This window comes from Arvicanthis niloticus, chromosome 23 (genome assembly GCF_011762505.2).
Source record: "Arvicanthis niloticus isolate mArvNil1 chromosome 23, mArvNil1.pat.X, whole genome shotgun sequence".
Classification (NCBI taxonomy): domain Eukaryota; kingdom Metazoa; phylum Chordata; class Mammalia; order Rodentia; family Muridae; genus Arvicanthis; species Arvicanthis niloticus.
The window spans coordinates 7,699,628-7,717,758 of NC_133430.1; the positions used below are offsets into that span (position 1 = coordinate 7,699,628).

At 44.3% G+C, this 18,131-nt stretch overlaps 1 protein-coding gene across 4 annotated transcripts in view; it reads right to left on the bottom strand.

Moving 5' to 3' along the window:
* The window catches only part of Traf3 (TNF receptor associated factor 3), a 100,248-nt gene extending 82,327 nt beyond the window's left edge, over positions 1-17,921 (bottom strand). The window contains exons 1-2 of one of the 4 annotated variants that reach the window (XM_076921108.1): positions 17,680-17,921; positions 17,175-17,283 (exon numbers count right to left, since the gene is read on the bottom strand). The gene's annotated coding sequence lies outside the window, so the exon portion shown is untranslated. Of the gene's footprint in view, positions 1-17,087; positions 17,111-17,174; positions 17,284-17,335; positions 17,542-17,679 lie in introns of those variants that run through there. The other 3 variants (XM_076921109.1, XM_076921111.1, XM_076921110.1) reach the window with 3 other exon arrangements.
* Positions 17,922-18,131: the final 210 nt, after the last annotated feature.

An 18,131-nucleotide genomic window follows, 5' to 3' on the forward strand; every position in this document is an offset into this window, starting at 1 on the left:
TCCTATTTCCGGTCTTCCCTGATAGAAATAATCTGGAGTAGGGTCCATAGGTTTGTGGTTATTCTGGCAGGTGGAATGTGCTGTCAGGATTCAGAAATACCAGACCAACCCATTCGGAGAAGCTGCTATGAAGTGAGTCTGCAAAGGAAGCCTGCAAGTCTTGTCAGGAAGTCCCCATGAAATCCATACTTTCCATCAGAGAAGCCTGGGGGGTTTCCAATGATGGCCATGAAATGATATTAAACTCTTCAGGGATGAAACAAACAAACAAACAAACAAAGCCAGGTCATTTAATCCCAACACTCAGGAGGCAGAGGCTGAGGCAGGCTGAGGCAGAGGCCAGGCAGGTCTACAAACCGAGTTCCAGGACAGCCAAGAAACTACACAGAGAAACCCTGTCTTGAAAAACAAAAATAAATAAACAATAAATAAATAAACAAAAATTAATAGAAAAGATGTTTGGTCCATTTCTTCCATTTCTAACATTTCCCCTAGTGTTTTAATAGTTCTACAATTGCTCAAATGTTTGAAGCTCAAGGCAATCTCTTAACTGTGAATCTATGTTTAAAAATAAATAAATAAAGGTAGATTAGCCCCAATATGCAATGGCACAAAATAAACATTTCCCATATCAAAATGGGGCACAGCATGGAGACATCAGGCCAAAGGAAGATCAACACTTCACAAGGCACACCTCAAATCCTGAGGCTCCCTATGCAGAATGGGGCCCTCAGTGGCATCATCTGGTTCCCACTGGACTTGAGTAGCACTGGATTTCAGATGTGCCCCGGCAGCACACATGACCCCTCTCTATCTCTAAGGCTTCAGTCTGTGGCTGCCACTGTTCCTAGGAGACATTTTGTGGTCCTGGCAGCTCCAACATCTCAGAGTCTCAGGTGTAGTTTAGGCTTTAGCATCATAACTTTCCACTGTGACCTTCTGAGACCTCACTGTAGGGTCTCCAACCCTACCAGACCTGGCATGACTTCAGCAGCTTTCTGGAACCTTGGTGCAAGCTGCCTCCATTACTTCATAATTCTTGCATTTTTTCATGTCTGAAAACTACATGGACAGTAAAGCCAAGTCCTGAAGCTGGACTTGAAGGGGCCAGCTGAAGATACTGTCTGGCCCCTTCTCCACGGGTCTCCTGGCTTCTCTGTGCCTTGGTGGCTGAACCTGGGAAACCACTTCTCTAGAGGCTTTTTTTCAAGCAGGAAACCCTTCCTTGACATTAGCAATTCAGTCCTTCTTTCAAATATATTTGCATTTGTACTAATTACCCGTCTTCTGATGGGGGGGCTGTCCTCAGAGCGCCTCTCCTCTTCTGTCTCAGTGCATATTTTGAGGATTCTCTGATGGTGCTTATCTTGAAAACAGGTATAGCTACCTCTTCCATACCAACCTCCCCTGCAACTTTAAACTTACTCAAACTCCAAACTACACACATTATTTCTGTTCTTCCTCACTATAAATCTTAGTAAGAACAGTAATCATGTCAGCCTGGATGGTCTGCTGTCTTAAACCTTCCCAAACCAGCTAGGCATGGTGGCAAATGCCTTGAATCCCAGCACTAGGCAGGCAAAGTTAGGAGGGTCTCTGTGGCCAGCCTGATCTACATAGAGAGCCCCAGAACAGCCAGGACTACGTAGAAAGACCCCATCTCTAAATAAATAAATAAAATTCCTACACCAAACAACTTATTGCCTTTGAATTCAGCCTCACTCAAGTTTTTAGAGCATGGACAGAAAGTAACCAGATTTTTTTCCCAGAATATAACAAGAATGGCCACTAGCCCAGGTCCCAGGAGGGTCCTTGGCTCCTCTGGAAGCACTGAACACACACAGTCTTTACCATCTGCCTTCCCAGAAGCATTTGGTCTTCTACAGTTTACCAGCAGAGCCCATTAAGCCCTGCTGACAGACAGCACTCCAGGGTTTCTCTATCCCACAACTCCAAACTCTTCTACTTCTTCCCCCAAAGTAGCTACAAAGGCCTGTAACCCACGCATGACCAGATCGACCCATAGCAACAGCCACCCCTTGGAATCATTTTTCTGTACTGACTGCTTTCTCACTGCTGGACCAAAGACCTGACAAGAAGCAACTTAAGAAACCAAGCATCTATTTTAGCTATTGTTTTTAGGGTACAGTGGATCGTGCAGGGAAGGCACAGGTGGCAGCACAGTAAGGCACTGGTCACTGCACATCTGCAGGAAAGACTCAGAGGTGGCCACTGACACTTAGGGCTCTCTTCTGTTTCCACTGTACTCATTCTAGGGCCCCAGGTCCATGTGCTGGTGTTACCCACATCCAGAGAGAGAGCATTGTCTCCACAGTTAAACCTCTCCGGAAACTCCATCACAGACAGACCCAGAAGCATGCTTCCTAGGTGATTCTAAATCCAGTCAAAGGTAACATAAAGATTAATCATCACACCTTCTACCCCAACATTCCAGCCTCTGCTCACCCACACAGTGTACATGTTCAACACTCAGAAACAGGTCCATTAAATAAACAGAGCATGGTGGTACATGCCTTTAGTCCCAACATCCAGAGGCAGAGGCTCACACAGGGAGATATCTATGAATTTGAAGCCAGCCTTGTCAACATGGCAAGTCCCATGCCAGCCAGGACTATACACATAGTGAAACTTTATCAAAAAAAAAAAAAAGAAAGAAACCCCCCCAAACAAAGCAGCTGGGCACACATGTATAATCTAGCACTTGGAGGAATCCCAAGGTGATCCTTGTCTACATACTGAGTCCAAGGCCAGCCTTGGCTAAATGAGGTCATATCTCAAAGTTTATTTAAAAAAAAAAAAAAGTCATGCCTAGAAAAATAGAAGGGCAAAGCTTTACATACGAAGGTATGGTCTCAAGTTTCCTGCTTGGGAAACTCAGAAAGCTTCTTGTAGATTAAACCGTTTCTGATAGGTTTCATTCCAAGCATAAGTGACTAAAACCTGAAGTAGTTCCTAAGAACCCTAGGAAAAAATGAAACATTATCTACACTAATACATTGTAAGATAAGGCAAACCATGCTGTAAGAACCAGAACTCAAAAATAAGGCAAGCTGAGTTGGCACGCTGAAAGCATGGCATCGACTGTGGGAACTGCTGCTGACCTTACACCTTGGTTACCATCCTCCCCAGAGACTAATTACTGGCCCCACACTGGTCAGCCCTGGGCCACAGTCACCACACTGTGGTACAGAAGACTCTGAAGATAAGAGTGGTGAAGAAGGAACATGGTATCCAATAACAACCAGAGGCTTACAGAAAGCAAGTATTTTGTTTCAGCTGATATTCCAAAAAAAAAAAAAAAAAAAAAAAAAAACACTATTAATGAATTTTAAAAAAAAAAGAATGAAAAGCAGACACCCTATTCACAAGTTACGGTAACACTGTAACCTCACTGTGGCAAGAGACCTCAGACCATATAAGACCAGAAGTTCTTGACCTCAGGAGTCATGGGAGGAGAAGTAGACGGACCAGGGCTCCTTAAGATTCCCATCGGTCCTTCTGGCTCATCACGTACTTAAAGTAGAACATGTTTTTCATTCATGCTTTTTGCACTAACTGTCAGATGACTAGAAGTGACCTGCTTGGGAAACACAGCACCAGTGACTTCCCACCCACAAGTGCTGGGGCTCTCTGTGCAGATGCAAGCAGACATGACTCCTCCCTCAAAGATTCTAACACTCACACTATGGCATGAGAGGCTGACTTCTAGTTTCGTTATTTAACTCCACCCCCTCATTCCTCTGTGACATCATCATCCAAGCTTTTGCTCAGCTACTGTTGCAGCCATCAGCTGAGAAAGGCTAAGAAGGCAAGAGCCACAGAAAATGAGGTATTCACGTTAGAGCTGATGCACACACCCTCATCCACACTACCTGATCCCACTCTTATACAGAAACCAGCCACAAGTTTATTCTAACAAGTGAAGAAATTTCCTAGAATCTTCTGTATGATAAAAGGAAATTTATGATAAACAGGCTTACTATTATTTTCTTTATTTTTTTTTTAATGTTCATGAAGTTTTGCCTGCATGTGTGTCTGTGTCAAGGTGTCAGATCCTGACAGTTGTGAGCTATCATGTGGTTACTGGGAACTGAACCTGGGTCCTCTGGAAGAGCAGACAGTGTTCTTAACCACTGAGTCATCTCTCCAGCTCCACTATTATTTTCTCAATGAAGCTTTTTAAAGAACAAACAGAAATACTAGCCAGGCATGGTGGCACATGTCTTTAATCCCAGCACTTGTGAGGCAGAGGTAGGCAGATCTCTGAGTCTATAGGCCAGCTAGTTTACAAAATCAATTCCAGGACAGCCAAGGCTACACAGAGAAACCATGTCTCCAAAAAAAAACCAAAGAGAACTGAAATACTAACTTAAATTTCTTAACAAGTTTCAACTAACATTCTAAATAAACTCACAGGAAAGTCACAAACCTGAAGCTGCTCCTAAGAAACCATTAATCAAACTCTTAGAATCTGATCACAAGTAACAGAGTGGGGATCAATGCTGAGTCCACCCCAGGGGTCCGCCCTACCTAGGATCCCTCCACTTAGGGCAGAAGCAGGACAGGCCGCTTCTGTAAAGCCAGCCTGGGCCACACAGCAAGACCAGGTCTGGAGAAGAGTAAAGTAGCTCCTGACAGGGAAAGACACATAGATTTGATTCAGTGACTGCCACTGCATGAATGGTGACACTCCAGAGTTTACTCATAAAGTCTTCATTCATAGCACTGAATCCATTCAAAGGCTTATCTAACTACTGCAGAGAGCACTTGAGTCACACACAATGGTGGGTGGTCACAAATCTTTTATACTCTTCCCATTAGGACAATCCCATCTGCATTCTACCCTTTAACTCTGGAAGGCCTTCCAATCAGGAATAACACAACACTGACTTCCAAACTCAGACTTAAGCTCCGTAGAGAGCTTACTGTCTAGGAGTTCTGAGCAGCCATACTTAGCAATGACATCAACATCAATAATAACAGACCTGAGACCACCATGAGAAAGGAAACTCTGATCTAGATGTTCCAACCACACAGGCATCTGAGTGTAACCATCTTGGATCCTTGAAGCCAGATCAGCCAACAGACAGATTCCAGTGAATGACTTCAACCAACACTATCTGCAAAGGAAGAAAATGAAGTACACCTTTCTTGTACACCTTTCTCCTATCAAGGCATCAAGGACAGAGAACCCTTCCTGATTCCCTAGGTAGACACCGTGGGATGAAGATAACATTAGCCATGATCTTCCCAGTTGTGAGGAAAACTCTTGACCTTAGAGTCAATACCATAGTCATATATTAAGAAGTATCAGAAATAAGAATCTATGTGGTATCATCACCATGTCTGCTTTGAAATCCTCCTAGAATGTTCTATATGATAGAAGAGAGGGGAGGCTAGGTAACAAAATTCTACATAATGTCTATATACACATACCTTTTGGTACCTTGATAACAAAGCTAAAGATATCACAAGAAGAGAAAATTACAAACCAATATCTCTTATGAACATAAGCACAAACATCCTCAGTAGAACACATAATCCAGTATCTGTTACAAGTACTTCATACATGACAAATCAGGGTTTACCCCAGGAATGCAAGGATGATTCTGTACACACACTCACTAGGGCTAGAGAAACAGTGCATGTATTCTGTGTTCCTGTACAAATGAACATGCACAGACTTGTAAATACACATACACGTACACACACACTCACACACACTCACCATAACACAGTATCTTAATAACACAAAGGAAAAAATACATGCTCATTTACAAACTACAAGAACTTTAAAAACAACTTTTTATGATTAAAATTAGCAAACTAAGGCCAGGCGTAGTGGCACACACCTTTGATACCAGCATGTAGGAGGATCTTTGTGAGTTCAAGGCCAGCTTAGTCTACAAAGCAAGCTCTAGGACAACCATGACTCAACAGAGAGACCAGAGCCCTACAGAGGCTAAACACTGAACCAGTGAGAGCCAGAAAGTTTCCTCTAAGATCAGAAGCAATATAAGAGTGTTCACCTCCATTGTGATTGCATCATTATCCTGGGTACTTGAAAATGCAGTCATTAGGAGAGCATCAGGTTACAAAGTGGGTGCAAAGTATCTAGTTGCATGCAAAATGACTCAAGAATGTCCCATAGGGGCTTAGAGAAATGGCTCAGAGATTCAGAACACTGGTTGCTCTTCCAGTGGACCTGGGTTCAACACCCAGAACCCACAACCATCTGTAACTCCAGGAAATCTGATGTCCTCTACTGGCCTCTGTAAGCACTAGACATGTACACAGTGCACAGATATACAAGCAAAAGTCCCATACACATTAAAAAAAAAAAAAAAAAAAAGCCAGACAGGGGTGGTGCACACCTTTAATCCCAGTGCTTGAGAGGTAGAGGCAGGTAAATCTCTTGAGTTCGAGGCCAGCCTGGTCTAGAGTGAGTTCTAGGACAGCCAGGGATACATAGAGAAACCCTGTCACAAACTAACAATCCACAAAATACATATGTGCTACAGGCAACAGAGGAATCCACACAGTTATAGCATCTCAAAACAGAAAGAAAAAAAAGCTGTGCTTGTATACATTACAAACAATAATCCGAAATGAAAAATTTTAAAAATTAATTCTATTTACAGTAGACTCCACAAGAACAAACTATTAAAAAATAAAATTACCCAAGGAGTTGACTATTCATACACGGAAACTACAAGGTACTGATGAAAGCAAACGGAAGGAGACTGGGAAGGTGGCTCAGTGTAGAGGAGGCTGTGGGGCTCAGTGTAGAGGAGGCTGGGAGGGTGGCTCAGTGTAGAGGAGGAGGGGTGGGAGTGGCAGTTAATGTAGAGGACTGCCCAGGCTCCTAGGACCTTTATCTCCAGCATCATAAGAGAAGAGGAAGGGAACTGAGGAAATGAACAGGAAGACAGCCTTGTTCATGGACTGGAGTGTGGGATTGAGATGGTAACTCCAAAGCAATCTAACTGACTCAGTGCAATCCTTATTAAAATTCTAGTGACAAACAGACAAGCAATCTTTACAATTCACATGAAACATCAAGGGGCTCAAACCTGTTAAGATGAGATTGGAAATGAGAAGGCTGGGGTCCTCTCACTTTCAAAGCTTACGACTTCAATATTTACTACAAAGCCACAACAGCCAAAACAGTGTGGTGCCGACACTAGGCCAGGCATACAGATCAAGAGATCTGAACTACGAGTCCGAAATAAACTCAATATCTATAGCCAAGGGCTAAGATGGGGAAACATGCTCTCTTTCAAAAGTGGTGCTGGAAGAACTGGATAACCACTTATAAATAAATAAATAAATAAATAAATAGGGAACTCCTATTTTGATCCATATACAAAAATGAACTCAAAATGGACCAACGACTTAAACCTAAAGTCTAAAACTATAAAAATCTTAGAAAACATAGTGGTAAAAAATCTTAATGATTTAACAGTGGATTCTTAGAGATGACACCAAAAGCGCAAGTAACAAATGGAAGAAAAAAAAAAAGAACTCCAATTAAAACTTTTGTGCAAAAGATACTATCAACAACATCTATGAAGCATTCTACTAAGTGGGAGGAAATAGTTGCAAATTGTGTATCTAAAGGTTTTTATGTCTACAATATATAAAGAGCTCTTATAACTCAACAAGAAAAAAATCAGCCCAATTAAAGGAGAGACAAAGGGCTTAGACATTTGAAAAACATACAAATGGACACCAAGCACATAGAGACACACTTAGTATCACTGGTCATCAAGAAATAACAAAGCAAAAAGACAATGGCAGAATAATTCACATACTAGAATAACAGAAGTTAGTGGTGGGAACAAGCTAAACTCATAGTGCAGTATTTCCAACAACTGCTCTGTGAGGTACATCCAGAAGAAAAGAGAACACGAACACACACACACACACACACACACACACACACACACCCTTAAACACCCACTTATGGCAATATTACTCCTAACAGTAAAGAGGATAAAAACTAAGTGTTCACAAACAGATGAAGAGATAAAGGGCAAACACAGAAGAACACGTGTGCGTGCACACGCGCGCACACACACACACACACACACACACACATATACACAAAATGGATTATTATTCAGTCACTGAAGAAACAAAGTAACAATACTTCAAGGAGACCCCTCAGTGATATTACACAGATGGTTATTACTGACTGCGTTACTCCTTTCACAGGACATATTGAGAACAATCAAATCCATGGGCAGAGCCGACGAGATCAGGGCTTGGGAAGGAGGGAGGGGTGATTAATCAATGGGTGTGCGATATGATATTAAACTACAAAGACCCGATAGTTGAATGACATTTTGAGTACATTAAATACAACTGAACTGTATGCTTTAGAATACTTAATTAAATGTCATATGAATTTTATCTCAATGGAAGAAAATGCTGAACTGTAACTTATGAACTCATTTATATAAATACTTGACTACCAACCATATGCCAAAAACCCTCTTCATTAAGGTGATAAACCTTTTTTTTATGTATACAAAAGAAAAGAATCAGGCTAAGAGATTATGAAAGACACAGGCTATTTCAAGAGAATTTAGAGAAGACCCTTCAAATATTTTAAAAGAGGCCTGAATAAATCAGAAAACATTATTCCTGATAAATAATGGGAAAGAAATAAAAGATTAAAATACAACCTATCAAAATTCAATCACATGCAAAAAAATGCTTTCTTTAAAAAAAAAACAGGGATATCTAAATATAGCTATCCTTTTATGCAAATATAGTGACTTTGATTTCTAGATATTTCACCTTCTGCTCTAAAGACTTTCCTAGTTGGGCATGGTAGCTCACACCTATAATTCCAACAGTCAACCTCAGGAGGATGTCGCAAGAGAACCCCAAGTCTCAAGGTCAGTCTTGACTACACAGCAAGACCCTGATCCAAAAGAGAGAGAGAGAGAGAGAGAGAGAGAGAGAGAGAGAGAGAGAGATTGAAAATACTCTCCAACCCCACGTGTAAGGTGTTCTTTTGGCCCAACCCATACACTCCAAGAGAGTCTGCCTTACTCTACATAATTTCTAACCCTCCTGCCTCTGCCTCACGAGCACTGAGACTGCTATACGTGCTATAGTAACAGCAGGAATTATCCCTTGTGATATGCTCATTGCTCATATTCCATTACGTGTCACTTCTTTTTAATGTGTCTGTGTGTAGTATGACCACACGAGTGAAGATGCCCTTGGAAGACAGATGAGTTTGGTCCTCCTAGAGCTGGAGTTACACGCCAGTGTGACACAGCAGGCACAGGTGCTGGGAACTGACCTCTGAACGGCTCAGCCACCTCTCCAGGACCCCATTAGTCCTCACCTTTACACCTCGCAATTACGCTACTGCTGTAAAACACACATGACAGAAGATGTGCTATCCCAGCCACTTGAAGTATATAGTTTATTGAGATGAAATCAGTCATAATGCTCTCAGCAGGACCCATCACTGCAGTTCTGCATCCATAGAAAGCTGAGTTTAGAGATGGTAGGGAACTTGACACCACTGTCAGCTAAAAGAATAACCTGAACTCCAATGTCTGACTCCTCTCATACACGAATGTCCCGCCTATATGTAAGTATGTGTTTGCACTGTATACATGTCTGGTGCCCATGGAGGCCAGAATCCCTGGAACTGAAGTCAATAATGGCTGTGAAACATCAGGTGGGCATTGGGAATTGACTCCAAGTCTACTGCAAGAACAAGCCAGTGCTCTTAACCACAGAGCCATCTCTCCAGACCCAAATGTGTCTCATTTTCATTCACACTTCAGGCTGACCTGTGTTAAAACAAAGGAGGAAACAACCCCCTTACAAAGTTTGTTATCTTACAGCTGGGCAGTGGTGGTACACACCTTTAATTCCAGTGCTTGGGAAGCAGAGCTCTCAGGCGGATCTCTGAGTTCGATGCCAGCCTGTTCTACAGAGAGTGTTCTGGGACAGACAGGGCTACACAGATAAACCCTGTCTCTAAAAAAGAAACAAAAGTCTATCATCTCAACCTAAAAGTCAGTCAGAGTGACACCAGAACTTCCTTGAGCCTGGAAAAGGCAGGAAAGTGTTTTAGACACATTGAGGTCCTTGGTTCACACACTACTATCTATAACCTACTTTTGTCTAGAAGAAAAATAACAACCCCCTATCAACCCAGGCACGTGGGTTGAGCCCTGGTGTCCAGCCCTCCCTGGAGTAGGAACATGGCCATGAAACAAGCCTCACACCTCTGGCCCAGCAGACTCGAGCCTTTCCTGGTTCCACACCAAAACTTCACAGTGGCTCTGGCTGAAAAGCAAGATCCTCTGAAACAGCCAGCATCGCTTCCCTGCTAATTGGGGGAAAGGCTTCTTTGCTTTTAACTTATATTCCCATAAGCTCTCTGTAGTTATAATTAAGTTTTCGATAAATGGGTGCTGGGCTATAACCATGATGCTCTCTACAGAGTGACCAGGCCTCAGGGACTTGTTCATCACTAACAAGCTAATACTTATAAACTCTGTAAAGACATGATGACTAAATACCATCATTATTAGTACACTACTGGTTTAAATGTAAATTAAGAGATAAAGAGGAAAGAAAACACATTAGTAAATCAGGTTAGGGACTGCTACATACAGCAAGATGTACGCAATATCTGAACCACTAGGGTTAAGAGTATCCTAACTGATTTTTTTCACTGCTGGAGATAAAACCCAGGGCCTGTTCTAGGCTCTACCATTGAGCTACAACCCCAGTCCCTAGCCAGGCTTGCTAAAGATACAAGTATACTGGTTTTATAGCTAAGGACTGAAAACAGACTAGGAGGGGAGTCAAGCAGATGTCAGCAGAGAAAGACTGCATGAAAAACTGCTCCAACAATCCACAATGTGCTTGAAAAACACTGTATAGGGAACAAAATAAAATCTACACTCAAAACCAAAAACACCTACAACTGAATAAAATCTACAACTGCATCAGATTCAGTAGCACACGCCTGTAAACCCTGTCAGCACTTGGAGGCTGAGACAGGAAGATGGAAGTTCCAAGACAATCTGCACTGCACAGTGAACGTGAGGCCAAAGTGAAGTATACAGGGAGACTTTGTATCAAAAAACAGCCGCAACAAACTACCTGCTTAAAGGGCGCACAGCTGTGGTGAAATGAGGACCTCTAGAAAAGCCCTCTGCTCTTCCTCTCCTCTCCTGTGAAGGGTGCGGTTCCAGCCTCAACAACTAGTCAGTTCCCTTTCGCTGTTCCCTTTCCTATGAAGGACAGCCATGGAATCAACTCAGACTCATGGGACTTAACTCTGTGACGCTCCTCTTCATCTCTGTTGTCTTACAACAATTAAGCTCCAAGAAAAATCCCTTCATAGCCTGTGATCCAAATCCCACGGCACTCTGTGCACCTTCACAGCCCCTCCCACGGCATGGAAACTAGCCACCAGCATGGTTCATGTTCAAAACAGGAGGACCAGAAGGAGGAAGAGGGAGAAAAAGAAAAGAAATGTAGTTTGATTAAATACAGGTTGAAAAAAATCCCTTCTTCAAAACACCTGTAAACAAAAGTATTTCAGATGAGTGGTTAGAATCTGGGGCTCCAAAGAGAACCAGGAATAAACACAATGTATCTTTTGGAGAATCGATTCTACTAAAAGATTAGGAGCAGAGTATGTAGATATTAAAACAGATTATACATTGAGTACAATGTATAATTTACAGTAAGATGAAACTTCATGGGCTTGCCCATCCCTATGGTGGTAAAGTCCTACAGAAAAGCCTTCTGAAACCTATACACTTAATTTACCCCATAATAAAGCTACAACAGACTGTATTAATCCAAAAAGCAGAGATTTAATTTCCAGTGAAAAGTTAGGACGTCTAAGTAATAATGGGCAAAGTGCTCCAGAGAACTAGTTTTCCTGTTCTTCCGAGAAAGTTAGAAGTTTGTATCAAAAAAGTTTCCCTACCAGATTGGTGGCACACACCTTTAATCCCAGTATTCTGGAGGCAGGGACAAAAACAGGTAGATCTCTTGTGAGTTTGAAGCCAGCCTGGTCTACACAGCAAGTTTCAGGACAGGCAGAGCTACACAGAGAGCCCCTGTTTCAAAACAAAAAGAACAACAAAAAGTAGTCGTTTCCCATTGTGTAATTCCCTCTATTGTATCAGAGCTGCAGGAGGAGAGAGTAGCATCCAGGAAAAGGACCAAAGGGTTAGCCAACTACAACACAGACTCAAAGCCCAGTGAAACCCTGTGGTCTGTCATGTCCTCTCTTCCCTCCCACCTTAGAGAATCTGAGTACATTCACCAAGCACTTGCCATGTGCCTGGTCCTCGGAGGAAGAAGAACTGCATCAAGAACACCTACCTACCTCCTGTGCATGCAGATCTCCAAATGCACACTAGCCTGACAGAGTAAATGTTCACCTTGGAAAACCTCTTCAAAACTATTATGACTCAGCGTGGCAGTGGTGGCACACGGCTTTAATCCCAGCACTCGGGAGGCAAAGGCAGGCCGATCTCTCTGAGTTTGACCCCAGCCTGGTATACAGAGTTCCAGAACAGCTAGGGCTACACACACACACACACACACACACACACACACACACACACACACACACACACCTATCTCCAAAAAATAAAAATAAAAAAAAAAAGTATTCTGACACATCAGGCATAATGGCTCATCCAACACTAGGTAGACCATGGCAGAAAGATCCCAAGTTCAAGGGCAGCCTGAGAACCTGTCTCAAAAACAAACAAAACCATCATGACTCCTAGAGATGTATTTCACCACTGGAATGCCATTTACTACTGTCTGAAAGGTTGTATCATTCCAGTTGGTTATTCAATTTAACTTTTCTCTCTAAAGGATACCAGGCTTCTCATTCATATGGCTTCAATGGTCTGGATATATAATCAGTGTTTAAACTGGAGAAAAAATTAGGATATCAGAACAGCAGTTCCTGATACCTTTTCTCAGGAAAATGGCCTTGTGAGAAGTTATCAAATAGCTTCCATTTTTTTTTTCCTTTACATTTATTGTGGAGGTGAGAGGCAATCTGCAAAAGTTGATTCTCTCCTTCCATCAACTCTTTCCCTCAACCAGAAGTTCCAGGGACCAAACTCAGGTCATCAGGCTTGGCGGCAAGCCCCCTTACCTGCTTGGCCATTTTACCACCCTCTATTGAATTTTCAAATGATTTAAATCAACATGAAGAAAAATCTTTTAAAAATAAAATGAATTAGGGCTGGAGAGATGGCTCAGTGGTTAAGAGCACTGACTGCTCTTCCAGAGGTTCTGAGTTCAATTCCCAGCAACCACATGGTGGCTCACAACCATCTGTAATGGGATCTGATGCCCTCTTCTGGTGTGTCTGAAGACAGCCACAGTGTACTCATGTACATTAAATAAATAAAATGAATCATTAGGGACTGTGAGACAGCTCAGCTGATAAAAATACTTGCCATCCAAAGATGTTAACCACCTAGACTCAATCAGCAGAACCCATGTGACTTTGAAAACTGACTCCACAAAGTTGTCTTCTGACCACTACATGCCCAAAGTGTCCTGCACCCACTCTACACACACACACACACACACACACACACACACACACACACACACACCATATACATACAATAATAATAAATAAAATAATTTTAAAAACTGAGACACAGGGTCCGGTATTTCATTTCTTGAGAAACTAAAATGTTTCAGGCCCATCAGTAAGGAGCAGAGTGGTGGATCTGGGAGAGATGTGTTCTGTCTTCACCACCACTGAGGCCTTTTCAGATTTTCTACCTACAACAGCGGTTCTTAATCTGTGGGTCATGACCCCTTTGGGGTGGTATATCAGATATTCTGCATATCAGACAGTTACATTAGAATACATGACAGTAGCAAAATGACAGTTACAAAGGAGCAATCAGATAATTTTATGGTTGGGGGGTCACCACAACATGAGGAACTGTATTAAACGGTCACCAAATCAGGAAAGTTGAGAACTATTGATGTACAAAGAGAAACAGGAGGCACGGCGACATTGTAGGGCTCTAGCTGGTGCCATTCCTCTATCCCTTCCATAAACCATGCCCTTCAGTCAGAGGCAGCCAGACCACTCAGCTCCAAATCACACAAGAGCCTGCAAGAGTGGAAGGGCAGCACAGGATATAACATCTGAAAAACTCTAACGAACAGTACTACTAGCACCATATAGACAGACCACCAGGGAGCAGCAGGGCAGCTGACAGGTCTCATCTCATACAGTAGGAGAGGTGCTCTGCTGCCATTCTCAGGCCCCCTGCAAGTGGGGCCAGATTTCCTAAGGCCATGGCCAACTGGGGTGCCTTTTCCAGACATCTCTCTGACTAGTCTGGGCAGCCAGGAACTTTTCCCTTACAGTAATACACACACACACACACACACACACACACCCCACTTGCAGACTTCTGTACACAACTCATTGATTCATTTTCTCCTACAAAAGTGGACAACTTTCCTTGTTTTTCTTGATAGAGAATCAACTCTCTAAGGGTGGGACGGTGTCTTGATTTTCTTCTTCACTCTTCCTGTGGAAAGTAAGTTCCTGTGCTGGTGTCTCAGTCAAATCTCAGGTGAGTCTGGCACTGCCCTTCACCGTGCACCAGGGCCCAGATGCCCGAAATTTCTACAGATCATGCCTCCAAAAGCAGGTGCTGTGACTTACTCATCCTAGTGTAGTGTAACTAGATTATGGGAACTCAGGGCACATTAACTGAACATTAATTAAATGAGCAAGTCTCCCAAGTCACAGTTAATAATGTGCTTGTCTGAATGCAGCGAGATGTCAGCCTAACTTCTGAAGGGCCAGAAGCCAACAGTCACCTCAGTATTCACATCCTGCTCCCTGACAGGTGAACCCCAAGTCTGTAAGCACCAACAAGTTTCACCAAAGGTTTCATATCTGATAGAAACCTCACCTTCTTCTTCCTAGATTGACCTGTCACCCCAGATTTTTCTTGGAATATGCAAAACAATAAAGGCTTTCCAAAATCAAAAGGTATTTTATATTTTTATTAATTATCATAAAAATTATACAAACATATTTAATGTTTCTTCTACTCTTTTTGAAACTGAATTTTCTTTTCTTTCTGTCAGCTCCTCTGGGACCGTACCAATTCCCAGCTACCTCTCTACTACCTTCATGTCTGCAGGCCTCTGGGCTGCCCTCACTCTGGCTCCAAGCCTAAGCACAGTCTCACTCACAAGGCCTCAGCTGCCCCTCTCTGGTCACCTTTCAAATCCTTCAGCCTCACCTCCATCCTCACTTTAGCTCTTCTCAGCTCCCCTCCCTCTCTGAAATGTAATAAATATATATGTACACAAATATCAACAAAAAACTAATTTTTCTTCTGTAAATACTTGCAAAGATGCATACTGGGGTTCCGATTGCACAAAATCAGACCATGGCCTTGGGTTCTGAGACTTCTCTGATAATAATTCTGAAATTGACTATTGAGAGGAAATTGAGCTATTGCATAATATTTGATAGGGTAGCTCATTTACTGTCTGGAGAGTCTTACTATAGGAGATGAGAAAACAAAGATGGGCGAATTTAATGCAATTTCCTTTGTGTGTCTGAGCTAGCTCCAGCTTGCAACCCCACAGTGACAGTTTCGTGGCTCCCCTGTCTCCTGAGGTAGTTTCAGCATTCTAAAGAAGGATTTTAAGGGAACGTAAATCAAGCTCATCCTTTTGGTTCATTAGCATAAGTATCCTGACAACACCCCAGAAAGTCCTTCCTCATTCACACGGAACCGTTCTAGGGGATTCTAGCAAAAGTGTTTAGAGAAAATCTCAGACACAGGGAAAGCAAGCATCAATTCAGAGATCCCAGGTGAACCAAGGACTTCCTTCAAAGCCAGGGCAGCAGAAACAACTGACTACTGCTACTGCCTATTTCCAATGGAATGTCTCTGCAGCCTCCTCACTGGGGCCATCTTATTAATTCCAAAGAGAATGGACAGCATCCAAGAAAAAAATAATTGGTCTTCTTTTCCCTCAGAAAAATTCACATGAATGTCTTGCTTAAAAAATGCTGGAATTCTCCCTGGCCAGCTCTTTGATTCCCCGACTTCTGCATTGTGACAGCTGGAACAGATGGTGTCTAGGTAAAGACACCTTACATCTTAAACCCTGTCCGTGATAAGGTCTGATTTGAAACAGTGAGTCTGGACCCCAAGGCCTGCTAGGATGTATCTATCACCAGACCCTACACACAGGGTCTTCTGACTCCTGTGATAAAATTCCCGGTTTCCACACTTTAAATGTTCAATTTGCTCTGGCCAGAGAATTTTCACCTTCAGACTAATTCTTAATATTTAAGATGTCACAATATGGCGAAAAGGGAAACATTTCCTCTCCTTTGAGTAAAGGATGGCTATACACTATCTTGCTAGACACCCTACAATGATGCAGTATTTTCAACAGGCCATTTTCCAAGATCTGAAAAGAATACCAGAAGGTTTTAAAACCCGACTGAGGGTCTCCCTGAACATTTCTACACGCAAGCATTTTACACACAACACAAAACAGCATTTCTAAAGATTTCACTTATGTACCTACCTAGTCACAGAAATGCTACACCCCCCCCCCAAAAAAATTATGGCTCCTCTTCAGTTGTATGCTGTGAATGTAAATTAAGATGACAACACTCCACAAACCCTTTAAGACTCCACAAAAAAGAGCATACTTACAAATGTGTGTACGTAACACACACACACACACACACACATACACACACACCCTTCTATTTCATTCTCAAAACTGAGTCAAAGCTCAGTACAAACGCCGTGAAAATAAAATCAGTTCCTTCAACGGATCATTAATCTGAATGCTTCTTCGATTTCAGAGCACGTCCACAGCACTTCACCCATTTGCGTGTTGTTGCCGTTTTAAATTAAAGGTGAAGAATTTTCCACGCAAAATTCTCACTAAAGGTCTAATCCTGATACCCGCGTCCCCAACCGGTGGTGATGACAGTGTGGAAACGTGGCGAAACGTACGTGAGCCATAGCCTGGCGCCTCCAGAACCTGCAAGCCCCGCGGCAGGGATCATTTTAATGGCTCGCCCGTGGGGAGCCCACTCTGACCTTTGGTGTTAATCGAAGGTGGAAGGTGTGCATTCGACCCCAGCTGGATCCCAGAACCGCCTGCCTTCCAGCCTCTCTGCAGCTCTCCGACTATGAATCAGTCATTCATCTGCAGAGCAATGACTCAGTATAAACTTTTAAATAATGGCTCAAAAACCCACCTCCACCAGCCAGGGCGAGCACGCTCATCTATGCGGGCACCCTGACTCCGTCGTTCCGCACCGCGCCAAAGCCCCGGGCCTCGGAGATGCTGACGGCTCAGCACCCCTCGGGGCCGGCACCCAGGGCTCGAGGCCTGCCTGCCCCGTCTGCCTGAAGCGCCGGCGCCTCGGGCCCGGAGCTGGCCGCACACACAAAGTTTCCAAAGTTGGGGCGGCGGGCGGGCCGCACCGCAGACGGTGAGGCGGCCGGGCCTGGCAGCCGTGGACCCGCCGGGCCCGGGGCCGCCGCCGGGATGGAGCCGCCCGCCGCCCCGCCGCCCCGCCGCCCTGGCCCGCGACCTTACCCCGAGGCCCGCCCGTTCGGCCGGCTCAGGGGCGCCGCGCGCATCCTCCGCCGCCTTCTGCAGCGTCCAGCTCCCCGGGCAGCCCCATGTCGGGGGGCGGGGAAGGGCCGGCGGCCGCCGCCGCCGCCGCCGGCTGGAAAGTCCCTGCTGGGCTGCAACCCGGCTCGCGCACGCGGCGGCCGCCGGCCGCGCCGCCTCACGCACCCTCGCGCTGGCACTTCCTCTCGCGCGCTGGAAATCCCCGCGGGCCGCCGGGGCGCGCGCCTCAGCGCGCCCGCCCCCGCCGCCCGCGCGCGCCTCCCCCCCATCCCCCTCGGCGGGCGCGCGCCCGCGCCCGTTGCTAAGGACCCTCGGCCCCGCGCTCGCCTCCGGCCTTAGCAACGGCGGCGCGCGCCCCAGGCCCTCAGGGCCCCGGCCCCTCGGCGCGCGCGCGCGTGCGCCCTCGCGCCCCG